The following is an 18,213-nucleotide window of genomic DNA, read 5'->3' on the forward strand; positions in this document are numbered from 1 at the left end:
CTATGGAACAGGGAAGCACCAGAAAAGGAAGACCCAAAGACACAAAGGAACTTGCCCAGAGAGCTAGTCCTTACGGAATTTCTCTGTCCCCACCTCTACTGCACCGCATCCCGGTGAAGAAGAATGATTGTATGAGAACTTGTTCAACTCCTTTAAGATCAATGGCAAAAACGTAAACTTTCCGTTTAAGTGCAGTTGACCTAAATCAGCTGAATGACAACGTCTTTAGGAACAGCCCCTGGTCCTCTTCAAGTGGCTGATTGGGCTGCCTGGAAAATCCTCTGCTTACATAAATCTCCTCCTTAGTGAGGCTCACAGAAAACCCCCAAGTTGCTCCTTTTCAGTTCCGGCTTAGGGGCTGCTCGTCATTTCAGAGACCGCATGGGCTCCACCTCCTGCTCTCACATTTAGCTCTGTATCACATCAATCAGGACCTTACACTACCAAGTTGCTCATCCACTAATCCACAGTGACTGAGGGTTATTTCTTTTTAAGCTTCTTAATTTGCTGCTTAGAAAATTACTTTGGATGGAGGCAATTAGCATTGCATACTTTTGAGGAGAAAATTGCAGCCTAGCCCACTCTGACTGCATGAATCAGGGATTTCCTCAGCTCCCCATTCGATCCTTCTCTTTCCTTTTTTTTCTTAACCCCTGTTCAAACAATGTGACCCCTTCAAAGTTCTGAGATGCTATCCTGGTGCCATATTTAAAATTAAAGCTTGGGGTTTCCCGGGTGGCTCAGTGGCTAAGAATCTGCCTGCCAATGCAGGAGACACAGGTTCCATCCCTGGTGTGGGAAGATCCCACATGCCACGGAGCAGCTAAGCCCATGCACCACAACTACTGAGCCCACGTGCCACAACTACTGAAGCCCATGTGCCTAAAGCCCATGTTCCACCACAAGAGAAGCCACCGCAGTGAGAAGCCTGCGCACCACAACGAAGAGTAGCCCCTGCTCCCTGCAACTAGAGAAAGCCCGCGCGCAGCAACGAAGACCCAACACAGCCAAAAAATAAATAAATAAATAAATTTATTTTTAAAAAAAAATTAAAGCTTGGATATAAGGAATATAGGTGACAATCTCCCCAAATAAGATCAGCTTCAGGAAAGTCTTCCCTGCCGTTATTAATTGGTGAACTCTGTGGATGGGTTGGTGTGTATGTCTGTTGGAGTGGGTAGGGGTGAGGGTGTCTGGGAAGGGAGTGGAGACTGACCTAGAAAACTTTCTTTTAAAATTGTCTTAGTAATCACAGCCTCTCTAAAGTCCTCTTTGTCATTTCTGGAAAAGTCATAGTGGAAATCTCTACTGGGCCAGCTAAGTACAAGTCACTGATGGGGAAGCCAGACACAGTCCGTCTTAGTTGGAGGCCGCCAGGAAGGGACACTAGCCCCCATGGGGGTCAGTAGCTTTGCCTTCTCCACTGGTAGAAGGAACAGCGTTAGCCAAAGGCTGCTTCTGCCTCTCCTATGTGACCACTGCAGCCACAGACACACCCTGCACACTGACTAACTGATTGGCCAAAGGACTGTTTGTGTTCTGAATGCCTAGCGATGTGGACTAGAGTTGCAGCTAGTGTGTCCAGGGCCATTCTCTGCTGTTTTCTGCCCCAGATCCCAGGGTTCCCAGATCTCAGGTTTCACAGGAGACAATTCTCCACCTGAGACATGTTCTCTGCCCCAGACACTCGGGGGACACTCTAGTGGCCCCTTTACCTTCACGCAACACAAGATATGGGTCTTACGGTATCAAAATCATCTTGACCTTCCACAGGTGAAAGGCCCGGGACCTACTGGGCTTGTAGAGAAAGTAAGCAGGGTCCGGAAGGCACAATGGTAGCAAGTTTTATGACAGCTCTTGGTAGAGCCGGGCAGGTCTGTCCTCTGAGTGACACGGGTGCATGATGTCAGGGAGGCAGGTTCCCTCTTACTGCCCACAACCTTCCCTTGTCCCTGCGCCTTGTTTCTGAGACTTTAGTTTTTTTGTATCTGGCTCCTGGGGCTGTGAAAAATCATACCTCTTACAACATCTTTACCAGAATAGAAAGATAATCTGGGCTAAAAGTAGACTCCTGAGATTCAGTCCCTGGAGGTTTCCTCTCTTAAGAACTTAGTATTTATCAAAGGAGAGAGAATAAATGTGTCATCTATCTCCACATATGTGGGAATGCTATTGAACTGTAATCAATAAGAAGTACAGCCTTAGTGAGCAGAACAAAACTTTTCTCCCCTGATGGATTATTGTGTTTCTGGAAATCGGTGGGACCATTATACTAACAGGGCTGTCTGGATTCTATAACCTTTGGAGTGGTTTACTCATTGGATTCTTTCAGTCCTACAATTAAGTCTTCCCGGTAGACCCACACCCCCTCATCAACTTTCTCCCTCAGAAATCCAGTGCTGTTTTGTCTGAAATACAGCAGATTTGCTTTCATTTTCATTTGAGTTTGAAGTGGGAGGTTACATGGGTGAGGTCTGGACTCTAATAGTAAGTATAAGTTATAATTATATTTCTTCCCATTATGCCTTTGATTATGTTTTGATTTGATGGATTGCATACCTCCCCGCTGCACACACCAGGATCCTTTTGCCATACTTTCATTAACCTTCCCAGGGACTTCCCAGACATACCTTTTGAAAAGTCTCCCAGTGTTCCATGACAGCCTCTCTTGCTAAAAGCTTAACTCAAAGCCACAAAATTACTAGTAAGAAATACTCTCTAGAAACCTTGTGATATTTCTCTTCTAACACAGTCTGTGGAGGGCCACTAGTGTTACCATTTGGACTGAGTTCATCATTTGCTTTATTCCAATACTAGAATGGACTGATGATTGCCTCCCTCGGCTGAATGAATGAACACTGAATCACTAATTTATGGGAGCTTGTATCGTGATGACCTCAGGGTCCTGGTATCTGAGCCCAGGCTCCACTTCCTTGGTACATGACCACAGATAAACTCACTTGCTGTCTTAGTTTTCAAGACTGTGAGATGATAAGCAGAGAATTCCATTTGTGCCCCCCAAAATGGCCAATCAATATTCAGAACTGATAGGCTGGGATATCTATTATTAAGAAACATTCAATAATGTTAATGATGATTATTGTTATTCCTAGCATGTATGTGCCTTGAGTTGATAGGCACGGGAGATTTTGTTTTCGGGGCTGCAAGTGGGGGAAGAAAGTTGAGAGGGTGTACATGTATTTGAGTTTTTCAAAGCCCCCATTCCTGAGAGAGAACGAGAGACAGGTCACATGGAGGAGGAGAGCCTGTTATCTGTTCTCCACTCTTCCTCTTAGGCTGGTGTTAACTCAGCTCCCTGGGGAGTGGGTTAGAGCAGCGATTGAAGGATCTGGATTTCTGAGAGACTTTGTGAGACTCTGGGCAGCAACCATGCTGTGTTAGGCCAGGAGTCCTCAAGTTGAAAGTTCGTCTCCCCATTGAAACGTGGAACCTGGCCCCCTCTGACACCTGGAAAACTGACAGCAACATTGGAAATAGGAAGATGGCACTCCAAAAGACCATGGGCATTTTCACGTGGCCCCAGCAGGACAAATGGTAGGACGGTGGGCTGACAGTACAGCCGAGGCAGAGGGGGAGTGTCCATGGCACATACTGAGGGATGGACTCAGCTCACGTGCTCTTCCCAAGACATGGGTGATTCTCTTTAGGAGCCCCAAGAAATACCTAGAAAGAAGACACTTTCAGGGGACTGAGCTAGTTGGGGAAACTGGAGACTCTTCCTAAGCAAGTAGGGAGAATAAAACCTCGGGTTATTGGCATTGTGATTTCATTTGTAGCTGCAGAAAATAATAAATCAAAGTTGTTTAAAATATTTTTTAAATAAACAGAAAACAATTAATCATAAATGTGTGGGTTTCTTTCTGAGCTCTGTTCTGTTCCATTTTTCTATATGTCTATATTTATTCCAGTACCTCCCTGTTTAGTTTACTATAGCTTTATAGTAAGTCTTAATATATAATTTATAGTTAGTTCACTAAAATAAGACCTCAAAAATTGGTTTTTTTCCCACAATTGCTTGGGCTATTTTAGGTCCCTTGCATCTCCATAAAAATTTTTTTAATCACCTAGTCATTTTGGTTAAAAAGCCTGTCGGGCTGTGGATTGATTTTGACAAAAGTACAAAGTAATTCAATGAAGAAAGAATAGTCTTTTTAACAAATGTTTCTGGAACGATAGGCCAGTTATATAAAACAAAAAACAAAACAAAAAAGAACACCTCGAACCTTATCTTACCGTATAAAAAATTAACTTGAAATGGATCCTATAAGAGCTAAAACAACAACACTTCTAGAAGAAAACATAGTAGGAAATTTTTGTGACCTTGGGTTAGGGAAACATTTCCTAAACAAAACATAAAGAGCAGAAACCATAAAAAAGCTGATAAATTGAACTGCATCAAGATTTAAAACTTTTGCTCTTAACTAAGACACTCTTTTTTTTTTTTTTTTTTAATTATTGACTCTTTTTTTTTTTTTTTTTTTTAATTTATTTATGGCTGTGTTGGGTCTTCGTTTCTGTGCGAGGGCTTTCTCCAGTTGTGGCAAGTGGGGGCCACTCTTCATCGCAGTGCGCAGGCCTCTCACTATTGCGGCCTCTCTTGCCGCGGAGCACAGGCTCCAGACGCGCAGGCTCAGCAATTGTGGCTCACGGGCCCAGCCGCTCTGCGGCATGTGGGATCCTCCCGGACCAGGGCCCGAACCCGTGTCCCCTGCATTGGCAGGCAGACTCCCAACCACTGCGCCACCAGGGAAGCCCCAAGACACTCTTAAGGAAATGAATAAGCAAGACACAGACTGGCAGAAAATATTTGCAAACATATGTCTGACAAAAGTTAGACTCAATAATAAGAAGAAAAACAACCACAAAAAATAAATGGGCAATAGAGTAAATAATAAGTTGGACACTTTCCCAAGAAGATCTAGGAACAGCAAATATATGCATGCAAAGATGCTCAATTTCATTAATAATTAGGGAAATGAAAATTAAAACTAACAATAAGCTGCCAATACACATTCACCAGGATGGCTGAAATTAAAGACTAACAGTACCAAGTGTTATCAAAGATTTGGAGCAATTGGAATTCTCCTACGTTGCTCTTGGGAATGCAAAATGATAGAGTCACTTTGGAAAACAGTTTGGCAGGCTCTTATGCACATACATGTGACCCAGCCTTCCCATTCATAGGTACTTCCCCTAGGGAATTAAAAATATATATCCACACAAAGCCTTGTAACAATCACTTTCCAATGTTAGAAGGATATCTTACAGATATTTGTTTTGCTATTTTTTAAAAGCTAACATTTTTCTTTAAATAGTTTTACTTTTAATATTTTAAGCGACTCAATTTTTCGGTTCCTTCTCCCCTTCACGTCTTTCTTAAAATTTAGAATACATAAAATGGTACTCTTTCATCAGTATTATTACAGACTGTTAAAGGGTATTATAATTCTCAATGGATTAGAAGAGGGACTCGAGACTCCAAATTAATACATATTATTGCTAGGTAGCACATACTGCTACCAGGACCCTAAGAAGGTTCTAGGTTTTTAGAGTTTGTGTGTGTTATCATCTCTGGAACCCCTCAAAATCTTAACTGGATAATTACGATTCTCACTTCCTTTGATTTTTTCTTTCAGATTACTTTTACATGTGAACTGTCTTTACATGTCTAAGTGTTTAACCACACGAATGGAGCCTTCATTTAGATTTTCTTGAGCTTAGATTCTCTGTAGCCACAGATCTTGACCCCTGACATCTTTGTGTGCAGAGAACAATGGTCAAATCAGCAGTCATTACTCTTTGGTTTAAGAGGAGGTCAGACAGGACAATGAGCTAAAAGTCAAGGTAACAAAAGAATTGAAGGCTGTAGTGGGTCCTCTTCACAAGTCAGTGAACTTGATTCTGGCTTATTGGGATGTGAGGAATCTGGGACTATTTCTGGAATGTCAGCAATTTTGCCCTAAAGCAACTTTGATCTTGTTGCCCCTCCCCCTGCCTGGTCATTAACTGGAAACTTGGGGACCAACTCCATGGCTGCCTCTTATCAGAGAGCCACTACTTTATTGCTTAAATAAATCTCCTCCCATTGTTCTCTTTTCCTGGAAGAAAGAACACCAATCCTCCCAGCTCCCCTGAGAGGAGCTCCCACTGCTTATTTTAAGACTATTTACTCCAGCCAATGCCCTGACTTAGAGGCATGCCTTTCTTTGAAACCGGTAAACAAAGGCCAGAGGAGGAAGATGAGAGTCTCGGGCCACAATTTCCTAAAGTAATAATTCCATCCTGTCTTCCCCTATCCACGCTCAGATCCCAACAGACTCGGGGCAGGGTTTCCTGTGACTTTAGAAAATTCCTTAAAAGGGGGGGAGGAAGAAATTATATGTAATTTCTATCATATTTTGTCACAAAAAAGTAACTGTTTTTCCCACCCTTTCTTTCCTTTAAGCTTTTAACTGTTAAAAGTGGCAATTAATACGAATTCCCCACAGCAAGGACGTTTTATACCTCATTTTTTCTGGAAACAACTAGTTTATGAATGGTTAGGCCTACTTACCTCCTAGAGAAGCCACGGGGGTTCTTTGGATGAAGAAGCCCTCCAAAATTCTCATGGTCCTGAAACAGGAGGGAAGGAGGCAGGGCAACCTTTGAAAGAATGACACAGCCCGAGGACATGACATAAGCTGATTAGAACCAAATGGGTCCAAGATGGCGGACAAGTCGACTTCCACTAGACCTTGAGCCTCAGTGTACCCTCACCATAACACATCAGCAAGCTAAGTGACACACCCACAGGCTCCATGACAGTTCCAAGACCGACCATAAGGATCAAAAAGTGGGCAGTGGCCCAATTCCTGGAAATCCCCGCCCCTTCCTGAAATAGCTGGAATACTCCTCCCACTCATTAGCCTATGAAATTACCCACCACTATAAAAACTGACAACCCCATACACTGGTGCCTTTCTCACCTTCTGAGATGGCCCACACTCTGTCTGTGGAGTGTGTTTCCCTCTAAATAAATCCACTTCTTACCTATCACTTTGTCTCTTACTGAATTCTTTCTGCCATGAGACATCAAGAACCTGAGCTTCACTAAGTCCTGAAACCAGGTGTGTGATCTCAGTTGGAAGACTGTGGGTTTTGGCCGGGTTCGAGTCCTGGCCGTGTGGATTCGAGTCCCAATCTGAGTTTTGGCTCGGTTTGAGTCCCGGCTGCATGGGTTCAAGTCCCAGTCTGGGTTTTGGCCGGGTTCAAGTCCCGGCCACATGGGTTCAAGTCCCAATCTGAGGTGCACGTTTTCAGTCCCTCATAAGCAAAGATCAGAGCAAGAATCCCACTGTCGCCTTTTAAATTCTGTTTCTCAAACTACAGCCTGGGCAGAGCCATCTTTCATTCAAAACTCTCTCCCCATATGTCTGAGGTTTGGGGTCTGTCAGCTACAGGCTTTAGAGACTTGCATGGATTTTATTGTGTTTTCAAAAATTAAGAGGCCAAATTCCCTCAGAGCAATTACTAAGACTTGTTTAAGAGTCTCTCACCTTAGGAAAAGAAATGGTCAGCACACTTGTTCAAACAAGATGTGCGCCAGTTTTCTTTATTTTATAATCTTATAAAAATGTTTTACTTACACCATGGGATCCTGAACATGTTTATGAACATTTTCCAAATGCTTTGAAGTCCAGAGTTGGAAGCCCAGTAATTGTCAGTTGCTGAGTTTGGGGGAGCCATTGGAGGGCACGATAGCACCACCCTGCCTTTCCTCTTTTCTCCCCACTCACCAGGACCTTGTCTCAAGAAGATTCTCCATGACCTTGGCCTGCTTGCTCAAGGTAAGCAATCAGGGCAATGTTTTACAGTGAGCTGCTTGCGTGGCCATCAGTCTGATGGTTTCCTGAACACTTTCCTACTCACTATCCCGTTTCCCTCAGTAACAGAAGAGGGTGGGCCAATGGCACAAAGTTTGAGAGGCTGGGATGTTCAATTAAGTCCAGTTTTCTAGTTAATAGAGATTTCTCTCCTACCCTGTCTAATCAACCAATCAAAATGTATTGAGGGCTTCCTCATTGTTCAAAGTTAGTACTCAGTAAAGCATCTCTAAAAATTTTTAAATTTACCTGGGCAAGATTTACCTATCTTTTGTGATATAAAAAGTCTATCAGAATTCTGCAGTATTTCAGGCTCATTTTGTGGAAGCTCCCTTATCTCTGTTCTTAGCGTCGACTGTGGAGATACTCGACACTAGAGTATCTTAGCCGTGAACTCATGTACACATTTGTGGAGCTCAGCGTGGCATTCAGTACTGCCACAGGCCCAGGACAAGTGATGATGCGTGCTTACAAAACAGATGCATGTGGCAGTAATTATTCACTTTACGAAGCATTCACCTTTAGAATTCCTTTGCATGGCATTTAAAGACTAAAGTCATTTACATAATTTCAAATTACACCTATAGTTGTATGAACATTGTTTTGGTGCATATAGAGTCCCCTTACCCTCTCTCCAATATAACCACACACACACACACACACACACACACACACACACACATCCCTATGCACATATACTCAAACTTCCCTCCCAAGCAGCAGAGTCATAACAGTAAAGTGAAGAAGGATCTCATTGCTCTCCTATTCTGCCTTCGGCCTAAAATCAAAATACACTGCATGAGGTCTTTTCGATCACCTTGTCCAATCAGTTTGTACAGATGAGAAACTGGGGCCCAGAAAACTTATCTGGCCAGAATCATTAGCAGCAGAGCTGAGACTACAACCCAAGCTGTGAGCCTCACATCATAGCCTCTACTCTTTCCACTAACTTCTGTTCCCACACCTGGGAAGATAAGTGCTTCTTTATTCAGAGACCTGCAGAGAAGACAACTCTACAACCTGCCTGAGAAACTCAGTTTCCAGATTCAATAATGCACACTCTCCCGGATACCTCCCTCTGAATTACTCTAATCAGAATGGTCCATATTATAGAAAAAATGGTCATGTCCAGATGGAGATGAGTCAAGATGTGTCACCATTTAATGCAACCTACTGCTTCTTCTACCAAAAATGGTTAACCTAACCCTGAAGGATAACCTAACCCTCTAGGTTGTTTTTTGTTGTTGTTGTTGTTTTCCAACAAGGCTGAATATTCTAAATTCCTTCAGCTTTGTCTCCAAGCCCTATGTTTCATTCTTTAATTATCTTTATAGATTCCTCAGAACCCACCCTACATTCTTAGCGTCCCTCTTGAATGGTGCCTCAGACTGAAATATAGGCTTGTACACAGGCCCTGCTTAGGGATGACCTTTGAAGAAAGGTAGCACAGACCTACTGACAATTTCAGCTCTTTCATTTTACAAAATTTTTGGACTGTGCTTTGATGAGAAGAAAATTCCCACACGATTAAATCATTTCTTCGAGGCATGTGTGCTGAAGCGGCCCTTTCCTAGGGGCTGTGAGTAGAACCATACAATTTTCATCATTACAACTATTGTTGCAACAAACTTTATTTTTAAACTACTTACTATGCTGCTCAGAGGCCTGTTTCATCTTTTCTTTGAGGTGGAAATATTTGTCACAATCTTGCTCTGCAGCCCAATAAATCAAAATGTTGAGCCTCTAGTAATAAAAATAGTTGCTTTGAAGTATAACCTTAAATGTCTAATTTCCTACCAGCAATAATGAGGATTTCTCCAGCCATCTGGGGGGGGACTGGTTTTCTTTTTCTTTTCTTTTTTTCTATCCTTTTGTTTTTCTAACATGTGAGCTGTCTAATGACAGAATTTGGTATTCCAGAAGTCTGGGTGAGAGGTACACATCTCAGAGTTCCATACCACCCAAGTGGCCGTTACATCACTGATCAGCGTGAGCCTGTCCAGACGGTCTCCACCAAGGCCTCCCCACCCTTGTATTTAGTGTTGCTAACCCTTTAGTCATCAACACAAAATAACAGAAATTCTTTCATGCAGCCATTATTCCGCGACATCCAAAGAAGGGGGAAAGAATCTACAACCGCACAGAAGTTAAAACCCATGTGGTTTTAATAAGAAGAAAGGAAAGAGATGGCTTAATTCAGTAATAAGACTAGACTCCCTGGTGGTTAATAAGGTAATTTGCCACATGATTAAAGGTAGATGCAAGTGGAATTTCTGTGGTAACATTCTCGCTCGGATGGATACTTTGGGGAAACTGAGATTGTTAGTTTCTTGAAAACCACGATTCTTTTGAAACAAGAGGAGAGCAACAACAAAGAGTGGCTTTTGAAATTCTCTCATCATTATCTCAACCTTTTCAAAAAGGCTGAGGAAACAGAGGACCGCCCGGGAGAACACAATCCAGCAGCGGGACGGGCAGGTTTCCGAGCGCACACCTCGCTGTGTGCACAGCACTGAGAGGGACCGCAGAGGCCCCCGGGGAGGCTCTCCAGACACCAGAGCCCAGGTCGTGCTCTGGCTGCTCTCTGGAGTGGAGGATGCTGAAGGTTTGACAAACGGATGCCTCCAGGGCACCAGCTCAGTTAAAGGATGCTTCCGTCTCACCATCTACCTTCCTGCCCATCCCTCTTCCTCCGCCTCGCATTGTCCTGTCTCCATTGCTTTTTGAAGTCTTTGCCCTCCCTGGGGAATTCTCTTTCTTAGCTTTGCTGTATATTCAGGGGACGGGGCCCAGGCAGAACGCCAGACGACCCTGCTGCCGGCTAAATGGTGAGAGCTACCCTGCTGCAGGTGACAATGGTGACTCTTGTTCCAAAGCGCTCTGCCAGAGGCCGGTGTGCTGAGAGACTGAACTGTCCTATCTGGATTCTGGGCTCCTGCATCTGGAATCCAGCACCTGCCTGCTGCCATCTGGGTGACCCTGAGAAAAGTCGCTGCTTCTTATCTGTTAAATGGAGGCACATGATTCAAAAGGCTCTGTAAACTCCAAGGATGCGGCATACACATGTCACATGACTGTCATTGTTGTCGCTCCTAACGGCCTCCGAGTGTCCCTGCCAGCCCTACCGGTCTGCAAGTCTTCAGCCATTCACTCACTATTTCAACAAATATTTATTTTTAAAATTTTTATTGACGTACAGTTGATTTACAATGTGTTAGTTTTGGGTGTACAGCACAGTGATTCAAATATATATATGTATGTTCTTTTTCAGATTCTTTTCCATTATAGGTTATTATAAGTTGCTGAATATAGTTCCCTGTGCTGTACAGTAGGTCCTTGTTGTGTATTTTATATATAGTAGTGTGTATCTGTTAATCCCAAACTCCTAATTTATCCTTCCCACTCCCCTTCTGTTTTGGTAACCATAGGATTATTTTCTATGTCTGTGAGTCCATTTCTGTTTTGTAAATAAGTTCATTTGTATCCTTTTTTTAGATTCCACATATAAGTGATATCATATGGTATTTGTCTTTCTCTTTCTGACTTACTTCACTTATCTAATCTCTACTTTGTTCCATGTTGCTGCAAATGGCATTATTTCATTCTTTTTTATGGCTGAGTAATATTCCATTGTGTGTGTGTACATTTCTATCTATATCTATATCTATCTACATATAGATATAGATATATATAGATAGATCTCACATCTTCTTTATCTTTATCTATTCATCTGTCAGTGGACATCTAGGTTGCTTCCATGTCTCGGCTATTGTGAATAGTGCTGCTATGAACATTGTGAATAGTGCTGCTATGAACCTTGCATGTATCTTTTCAAATTGTAGTTTTCTCCAGATGTATGCCCAGTAGTGGGATTGCAGGATCACATGGTAACTCTAGTTTCAGTTTCTTAAGGAACCTCCATACTGTTCTCCATAGTGACTGCACCAAATTATATTCCCACAACAGTGTACGAGGTCAACAAATATTTATTGAGTTGAGGCTACCACAGTGAATAGGAATGCTAAATTCTTGCCCTCATGGAGCTTTATTTTTATCAGAATGGCAGACAATAACCAAGAAAGCAACTAGGATCATTAGAAAGTATCATAAATGCTATGGAGAAAATTAACAGGCTGATGTAATGGGGAGTCAATGACATGGGAGCTGCTTGAGACGGGGGTCAAAGAAGGTCAAAGGGGCATTGCAACTATAACACAAGAATAAGCAAGAATGAGCTGCACAAAGAGCAGCAAGAGGCCTGTTCCAAGGAGTGGAGTGAAGCTTCTGGTGGGAAACAGCTTGGCTGGGGAAGCAACAAAAAGGCAGCCAATGTCCCTAAGACCAAGTGAATCACTGAGACGAGGTTAGAGAAATAGGCAGGGACCAGGTCACGCAGGATCCTGCAGGCCCTGGTAACAAGTGCGAATTTTATCCCAAATGCAAGGGGAGCTATCAGAGGTGCTGAGCAAGGGTGTGACGTGATCTGCCGTACATTGTTAGAACATCACTCGGACTGATGTATGGAGAACACATTCTAAGGGTGCAAGACAGAGGAAAGAGACCAAGAAGAAAATATTGAAGTAATCCACATGGGTTGTGAGGGCGACCTGGACAAGGAAAATGGCAATAGATAAAGAAAAGTGTGGGAAGTTTTCAAGGAGAGTTTGGAGGTAGAGCTGAGAGTACTTACAGAAGTTCTGGGTGTCCATAGTATGTACATTATCAGGATAGACCAGACCGTGCACACAAAAGGTCAAGGCCAGAAGGAGGAGAAGGAAATTCCGAATAGGGAAACATTCTATTTTGCAACCTGTTCTTCCCTAGGAAAACTGGGTTTTGGACCTCTCAATTGGCTTCCTCAATGCAGTGTCTTTTGATGCACAGGGAGAGGAGACGTGGCTAGATAAACCATGTCCTGACCACATATGGCCGGGTAAATGAAAGTCAATATATTGATTCCCTTGAAAGGCACAGGAAACCAGCATGTGTTTCAGACACAAAATCATCTTGTTGCAGGCTGACCCGCAGACGCCTCAGTTCAATCAGTGGCGTCTCTATTCAGCCAGAACATAACTCAGACATCTTATAACCTCTTGGGGTTTTCCTACACATCCTGAAGTCAAACTACACCGGAAAAGCCCAAGTATTGAAAATCATAGCCCTCTGCGCTCTCTCTCTCTCTCTCTCTCTCTCTCTCTCAACTTTTTATTTTGAAATAATTACAGATTTATAGGAAATTGCAGCGATATGACAGAGTTCCCATGTACCATTCACCTAATTCCCCCAATGGTTATATCTTGCTTAACTATAACACAATATTAAAACCAGGAAACTGACATCGGAACAATGGTTGTATATAGCTCTATTCCATTTTATCACATGCATAGATTTCTGTAACCAGCATCACAATCAAGATATAGATCACCACGAGGATCTACTGGAGCCAACATTTTATCAGTTTGAGTGAAGTGTAGAAATCTTATATCCCTTTACGTCCCTTTGTCGTCTTTACCCCCAGCCACTATTTATAATGCAATCTTCTCAACTATTTCCTCTACAAGCATTGAAATCCACATCAGACAATGTTATGCTTTTTGCTTGGACCAACAAATACAATTTAGAAAACTTAAGAAGAAAAGGAAAGTCTATTGCATTTACTCATATTTTTTACTCTCTCTATTGTTCTTTTTCCCTCCAGATGTACCAAGATTCCTTCTTTTATCATTTCCTTTCTGTCTCAAGAACTTCTGATAGCCATTCTTTTAGGGTAGGTCTGCTGGTGATAATTTCTCTTAGTTTTCCTTTATCTAAGAATGTCTTGATTGCCCTTCCTGAAGGTTAGCTTCACAGGATATAGAACTCAGACAGTTATTTTCTTTCAGCTCTTAAAAAATGTGTTACTTTATTCTGACCTCCATGGTTTCTGATGAGGGCTCCACTGTCTTTGAAACTGTTTTTCCTCTTTGGAAAAGTGGCATTTCTCTCCCACTACTTTCAAGATTCTTTGTTTTTGTCTTTAGTTTTCTGATGTTTGATTATAATGTGTCTTGGTGTGGATTTCTTTTGATCTATCCTATTTGAAATTCTCTCAGCTTCTTGAATCTGTGTATTTCCCATTTTTACCAAATTTGGGAAGTTTTCAGCCATAATTTCTTTGAGTACTTTTTCAGCCCCCTCCCCCTTCTCCTCTCTGAGATTCTGATGACATGAATGTCAGATCCTTTGTTAAAATCCCACAGGTCCCTGAAAGTTTCTGTTTTTTTTTTTTTTTTTTTTTTTTTTAGTCTCTCTTTTCTCTGCTGCTCAGATCGGGTAATTTCTATTGTTTTTTCTTTAAGTTCATGGATCCCTTTCTTTGTCCTCTCCATTCTGCTGTTGAGCCCCATTAAGCTTTTAATTTTGTTATTGTATTTTTGGATTCTAAAATTTTCACTTGGTTCTTCTTTGTATCTTCTTTTTTTCTGATATTTTCTATTTTTTCACTATTTCAAGTATGTTCATAATTGTTTGTCACAGCACTGTTATGATGGGTGCTTTAACATCCTTGTCAGAGAATTCCAACAGCTATGACATCTCAGTGTTGGTGTCTGATGACTCCTTCTATTCTCCTTTGGAAACTTCTTACTCATTACCTCACTGTCAGAATGACTTGGGAATCCCTTGCAAGTTTCCTGTGAGCCCCAGGAGATTTTGATCTATGTTGCTTTTTGTTGCATAACACAGGCATTGTACAGACTTTGGGGTCTGACAGACTCAGGTTCAAACTTGATTCTACCACTCACAAGCTATGTGACTTTGGACAAGTTATTTAACTTTTGAGCCTCAGTTGCCTCATCTGTAATTGGATATGGGTACATTTCTTATAACATTTGTTGGAGAGGAGACGGGGAGGAAGGGACCGGATAAATAAGACGGTGGTTCTGTAATTGGTGTAAATTGTTCCACAGTATTTCAGGAGTGAGAACACTGAAACAAAAATTTATTATGAAAAAGAACATACACAAGAACATATAAAACAGATGAAAATTTCACAGTCAAAAAATAAAATAGCCATGGTCAAGAAATAGATCACTAGTACCTTAGATATGGAGTGGCCCGATTTACCAAATAAAAATACAAGAATTGAATTTCAGATAAAGAAATGAATGATTTTTTAAACTATAAGTCTGTCCCATGCAATATTTGGGAAATACTTTCACTAAAATATTTTTTATTGTTTATCTGAAATTGAAATGTAACTGGGTGTCCTGTATTCTGTCTTGCAATCCTACTTAGAAGCCTACTCCCCATCACATTACCCTTCCTCCCCACATATGAATTTCCTCATAATCATCCCTTTGTTTTTCTCTATAATTTTACCACATATGTATTGATTCCAAAATGTAGAGTTTAGTTTTGCCTGTTTTGGACCATTGTGGTGGTTGTTTTACTTTTTTCTAAATCATGTCAAATCTGGGTCCCACACTCCACTCACCAATGTCATGACCAGTCTAATATCTGTCATGTTTTTATGGCTCCTGACCCCTTGACCTGGTAATCCAGGAACCCAGTCAAGGAAATCTGATGGGGGAGAGGTCTCAGGTTACCAGTCTGCTGAGATGACCTCTGAAGATGCATCTTGCCACATTCACACAGCCTTGTCAAAGGCAGATGGCCCTGCTGGTGGCCGCACCACCTTCGTGCCTAGCTGGCCTTGGGAGATTCATTGCTTTTGAATTCCAGCACCCACATGCAGCCCTGAGCCATCTCCTTCCAAGCTCCAGCACCTTCTAGAGTGCTGGGTGCATATGGGCTCAGGTTTTACCACCATCAGAATGCACCAACCACCCCTCTTTCCTTATCCTGACTTCTGGAGAACTCCACTCTCCTCTGCCTTAAGCCTTTGTTTCCCAACCCTTAAAAAGAAAAAAGCAAATCTTCCTACTCTTTGGTTTCATGAGGAGGTTTAGTGGCTCTAGGGGAGAAGTGCTGGATGATTTATGAAGCCAACAGCCCATCAAAGAGCTGGTTTATCTTTCCTCAGGGAAAGAAGGATCAGTCTTCAGAAGAGCAATAGTGGCCTCCCTTCCCCCAGGAATGAAGAGCTTACTTCTTCCAAGCAGCAGAAATAAATAATGTAGTCATATTTGCATATCCCGCTACATTAGATTCTCAAAAATTTACATATAAAGCACCCATATCAATGCCTGGAAAATAATGAGAGTCACTACAAATATAGCTAGTAATATTTTCTATGTGATCTTTTCTTGTGCATCAGAATTTTCTCCCCAAGTTGCAGAAGGCCAGAGTTTAGCCTTCAAGCCCGGCCCACGGCAAAATACACAGTGTCCCCTTGACCACAAACCTAGTTTCTTTTTTACCAGGTGCAAACTAGTGAAAATACATCCTGGAAAGGAAAAATCAGTGGTGATAGGGCAGCATGCAACCTGATGGGCAAGGACATGGGGAAGGAAGGAAAGGCTGGCTTGCCCTCCTCGCCTTGATGGGCAGGGAGTTATAGGCTGTCTGTGTGCCAGTAAGGGTCTCTGGTCTCTTTCCCACCATCCAGCAGGTCCCTCCTCCCCAGCTGCCTCTCTGAGTCTCTGCCCAGCTGAGCCCCATGAAACAGCTACAGAGACAGAGTAGGGAAGAAAGCCGCCTGGCCAGACCCCAGGGACAGCTGGCCCAGCCAGTACTTGTTGCCACCATAACAAACTACTGTCTGTCAAAACCAAAGACACAAACAAGGGCAAAGAAGTCAACCAATACCCTGGCTTGTATTTGACGAGGGTCAAGGCCATTAGGAAATAAGTCAGAGAGCTGGGCTTATAGTCCTAGCTCAAAACAGAAGGCCTGACATTCCATATCTGCAACATGCGAAATTTTCCTAAAACTGGAAGATCTGATCCTGCCTTAGAGTCTCTCTCTCTCTCTCTCTCACTTTTGTTTTGCAAAATTTGAAAGTGGGGTCACTGGGACTTTGAGCTCAGAGAGTTGCTTGCGTTGTCGCCATGTCACCAGACATTGAGGGACCTACCTGCAAAGTTCCATCTAAGCCAGCGCCCTCCAGGTTTCCACATCACATCTGTACTAAGAGAAGCAAGGGACTCGAGGGCTCTCTCATCAGCCTACTGATTGTTCGGAATCACAGCACCCCAGTCTGTAAGTCAAAAATGCTCTTGGCCTCAGCCATCCCCATGACTTAGGCATCACCGGGCTTGCGGGACCAAGAAGCTTCACGTATGAAGATCTCCAGCAGAACGTTTCAGTCTGTGTAAAAAGAAGGTTCTCCCATTTATGTCGAATTGGCCTTATAGACTATTCGATTTATTTGTTAGTCATACCTACCCTAATTTCAGCGACCTACTCCAGATCTCAGACATATATATCCTTTTTGGGTTTTTTTTTTTGTTGCCTGAAACAGGGGTTATCATTCTCCATATAGAAACTCCAACAACTTGTCTCAAGGATGCCACTGTCATGCTGGGAGATGAGGACTCAATAGAAAACAGTGTGGCTGGGTCCTAGTGGCATTAATGAGAGATGCTGCTCTTGCCTGACAGAGGGTAGGTGGCCTTCTGTTAAGAAAAGTTCAGAAATTCTCTCTGTCAAATTGGCCAAAGGGGAAGAAGCACTTTGGGCCGGCATAGCCTCCCTCTTGTAGAGAGGAAAGTCCCTTTCAGAGGCTGGAGACTTCCCCTGGAGTGAGCCTGAGACAGACACTCTCCACTGCCCACCGCTCCGGTGGGCCAAGGGGAGGAGCTGGAGGAATTGGATGAGCTGGACGAGCTCCGAGGAAGGACTCTGCTTGGCCCTGCGAGGCCACCTCAGCTCTTCCACTTGTGTAGCATGAACAGTTCACCATGTCTGCCACCTCCAGTATCTTCCCAGCCCCTAGGGTGGGCGACAGCATCGCACTGTACATAGGAGGGAGGAGAAGTTGAATGAGGTTGTGTAACTGTGGATGGCACAGCTGGGAAGGACACGGGTCTTCTGATTCCACATCCCCTGCTTCTTCTTGTCTCCCTCCTGATTACAAGTGTATTACCAGCTCACAGAGAAACTTTGGAAAGTACGGGAGACTGTGAAGAAGGTAGGCATGATTTCCATCTTGCTGCATTTTTCTACTTATAGTTACCTACCATCCCTGCAGAAAATTTGCAGAGTACGAAAATGTAGAAAAGTAAAATCTGAAATCACACAGAGATAAACTGAGTCCATTTCCTTCTGATCTTTTTTCCTAAGTGTATTTTTAAAAACAACGTTATTGACTGTATACTATGCCCTTGATTATATACTTTGCTTCTAGTGAAGATCCTACCAGCTACACATGCCACTGAGTCTTCCCAAG

The sequence above is a fragment of the Balaenoptera ricei genome, chromosome 3, assembly GCF_028023285.1.
Source record: "Balaenoptera ricei isolate mBalRic1 chromosome 3, mBalRic1.hap2, whole genome shotgun sequence".
NCBI lineage: Eukaryota > Metazoa > Chordata > Mammalia > Artiodactyla > Balaenopteridae > Balaenoptera > Balaenoptera ricei.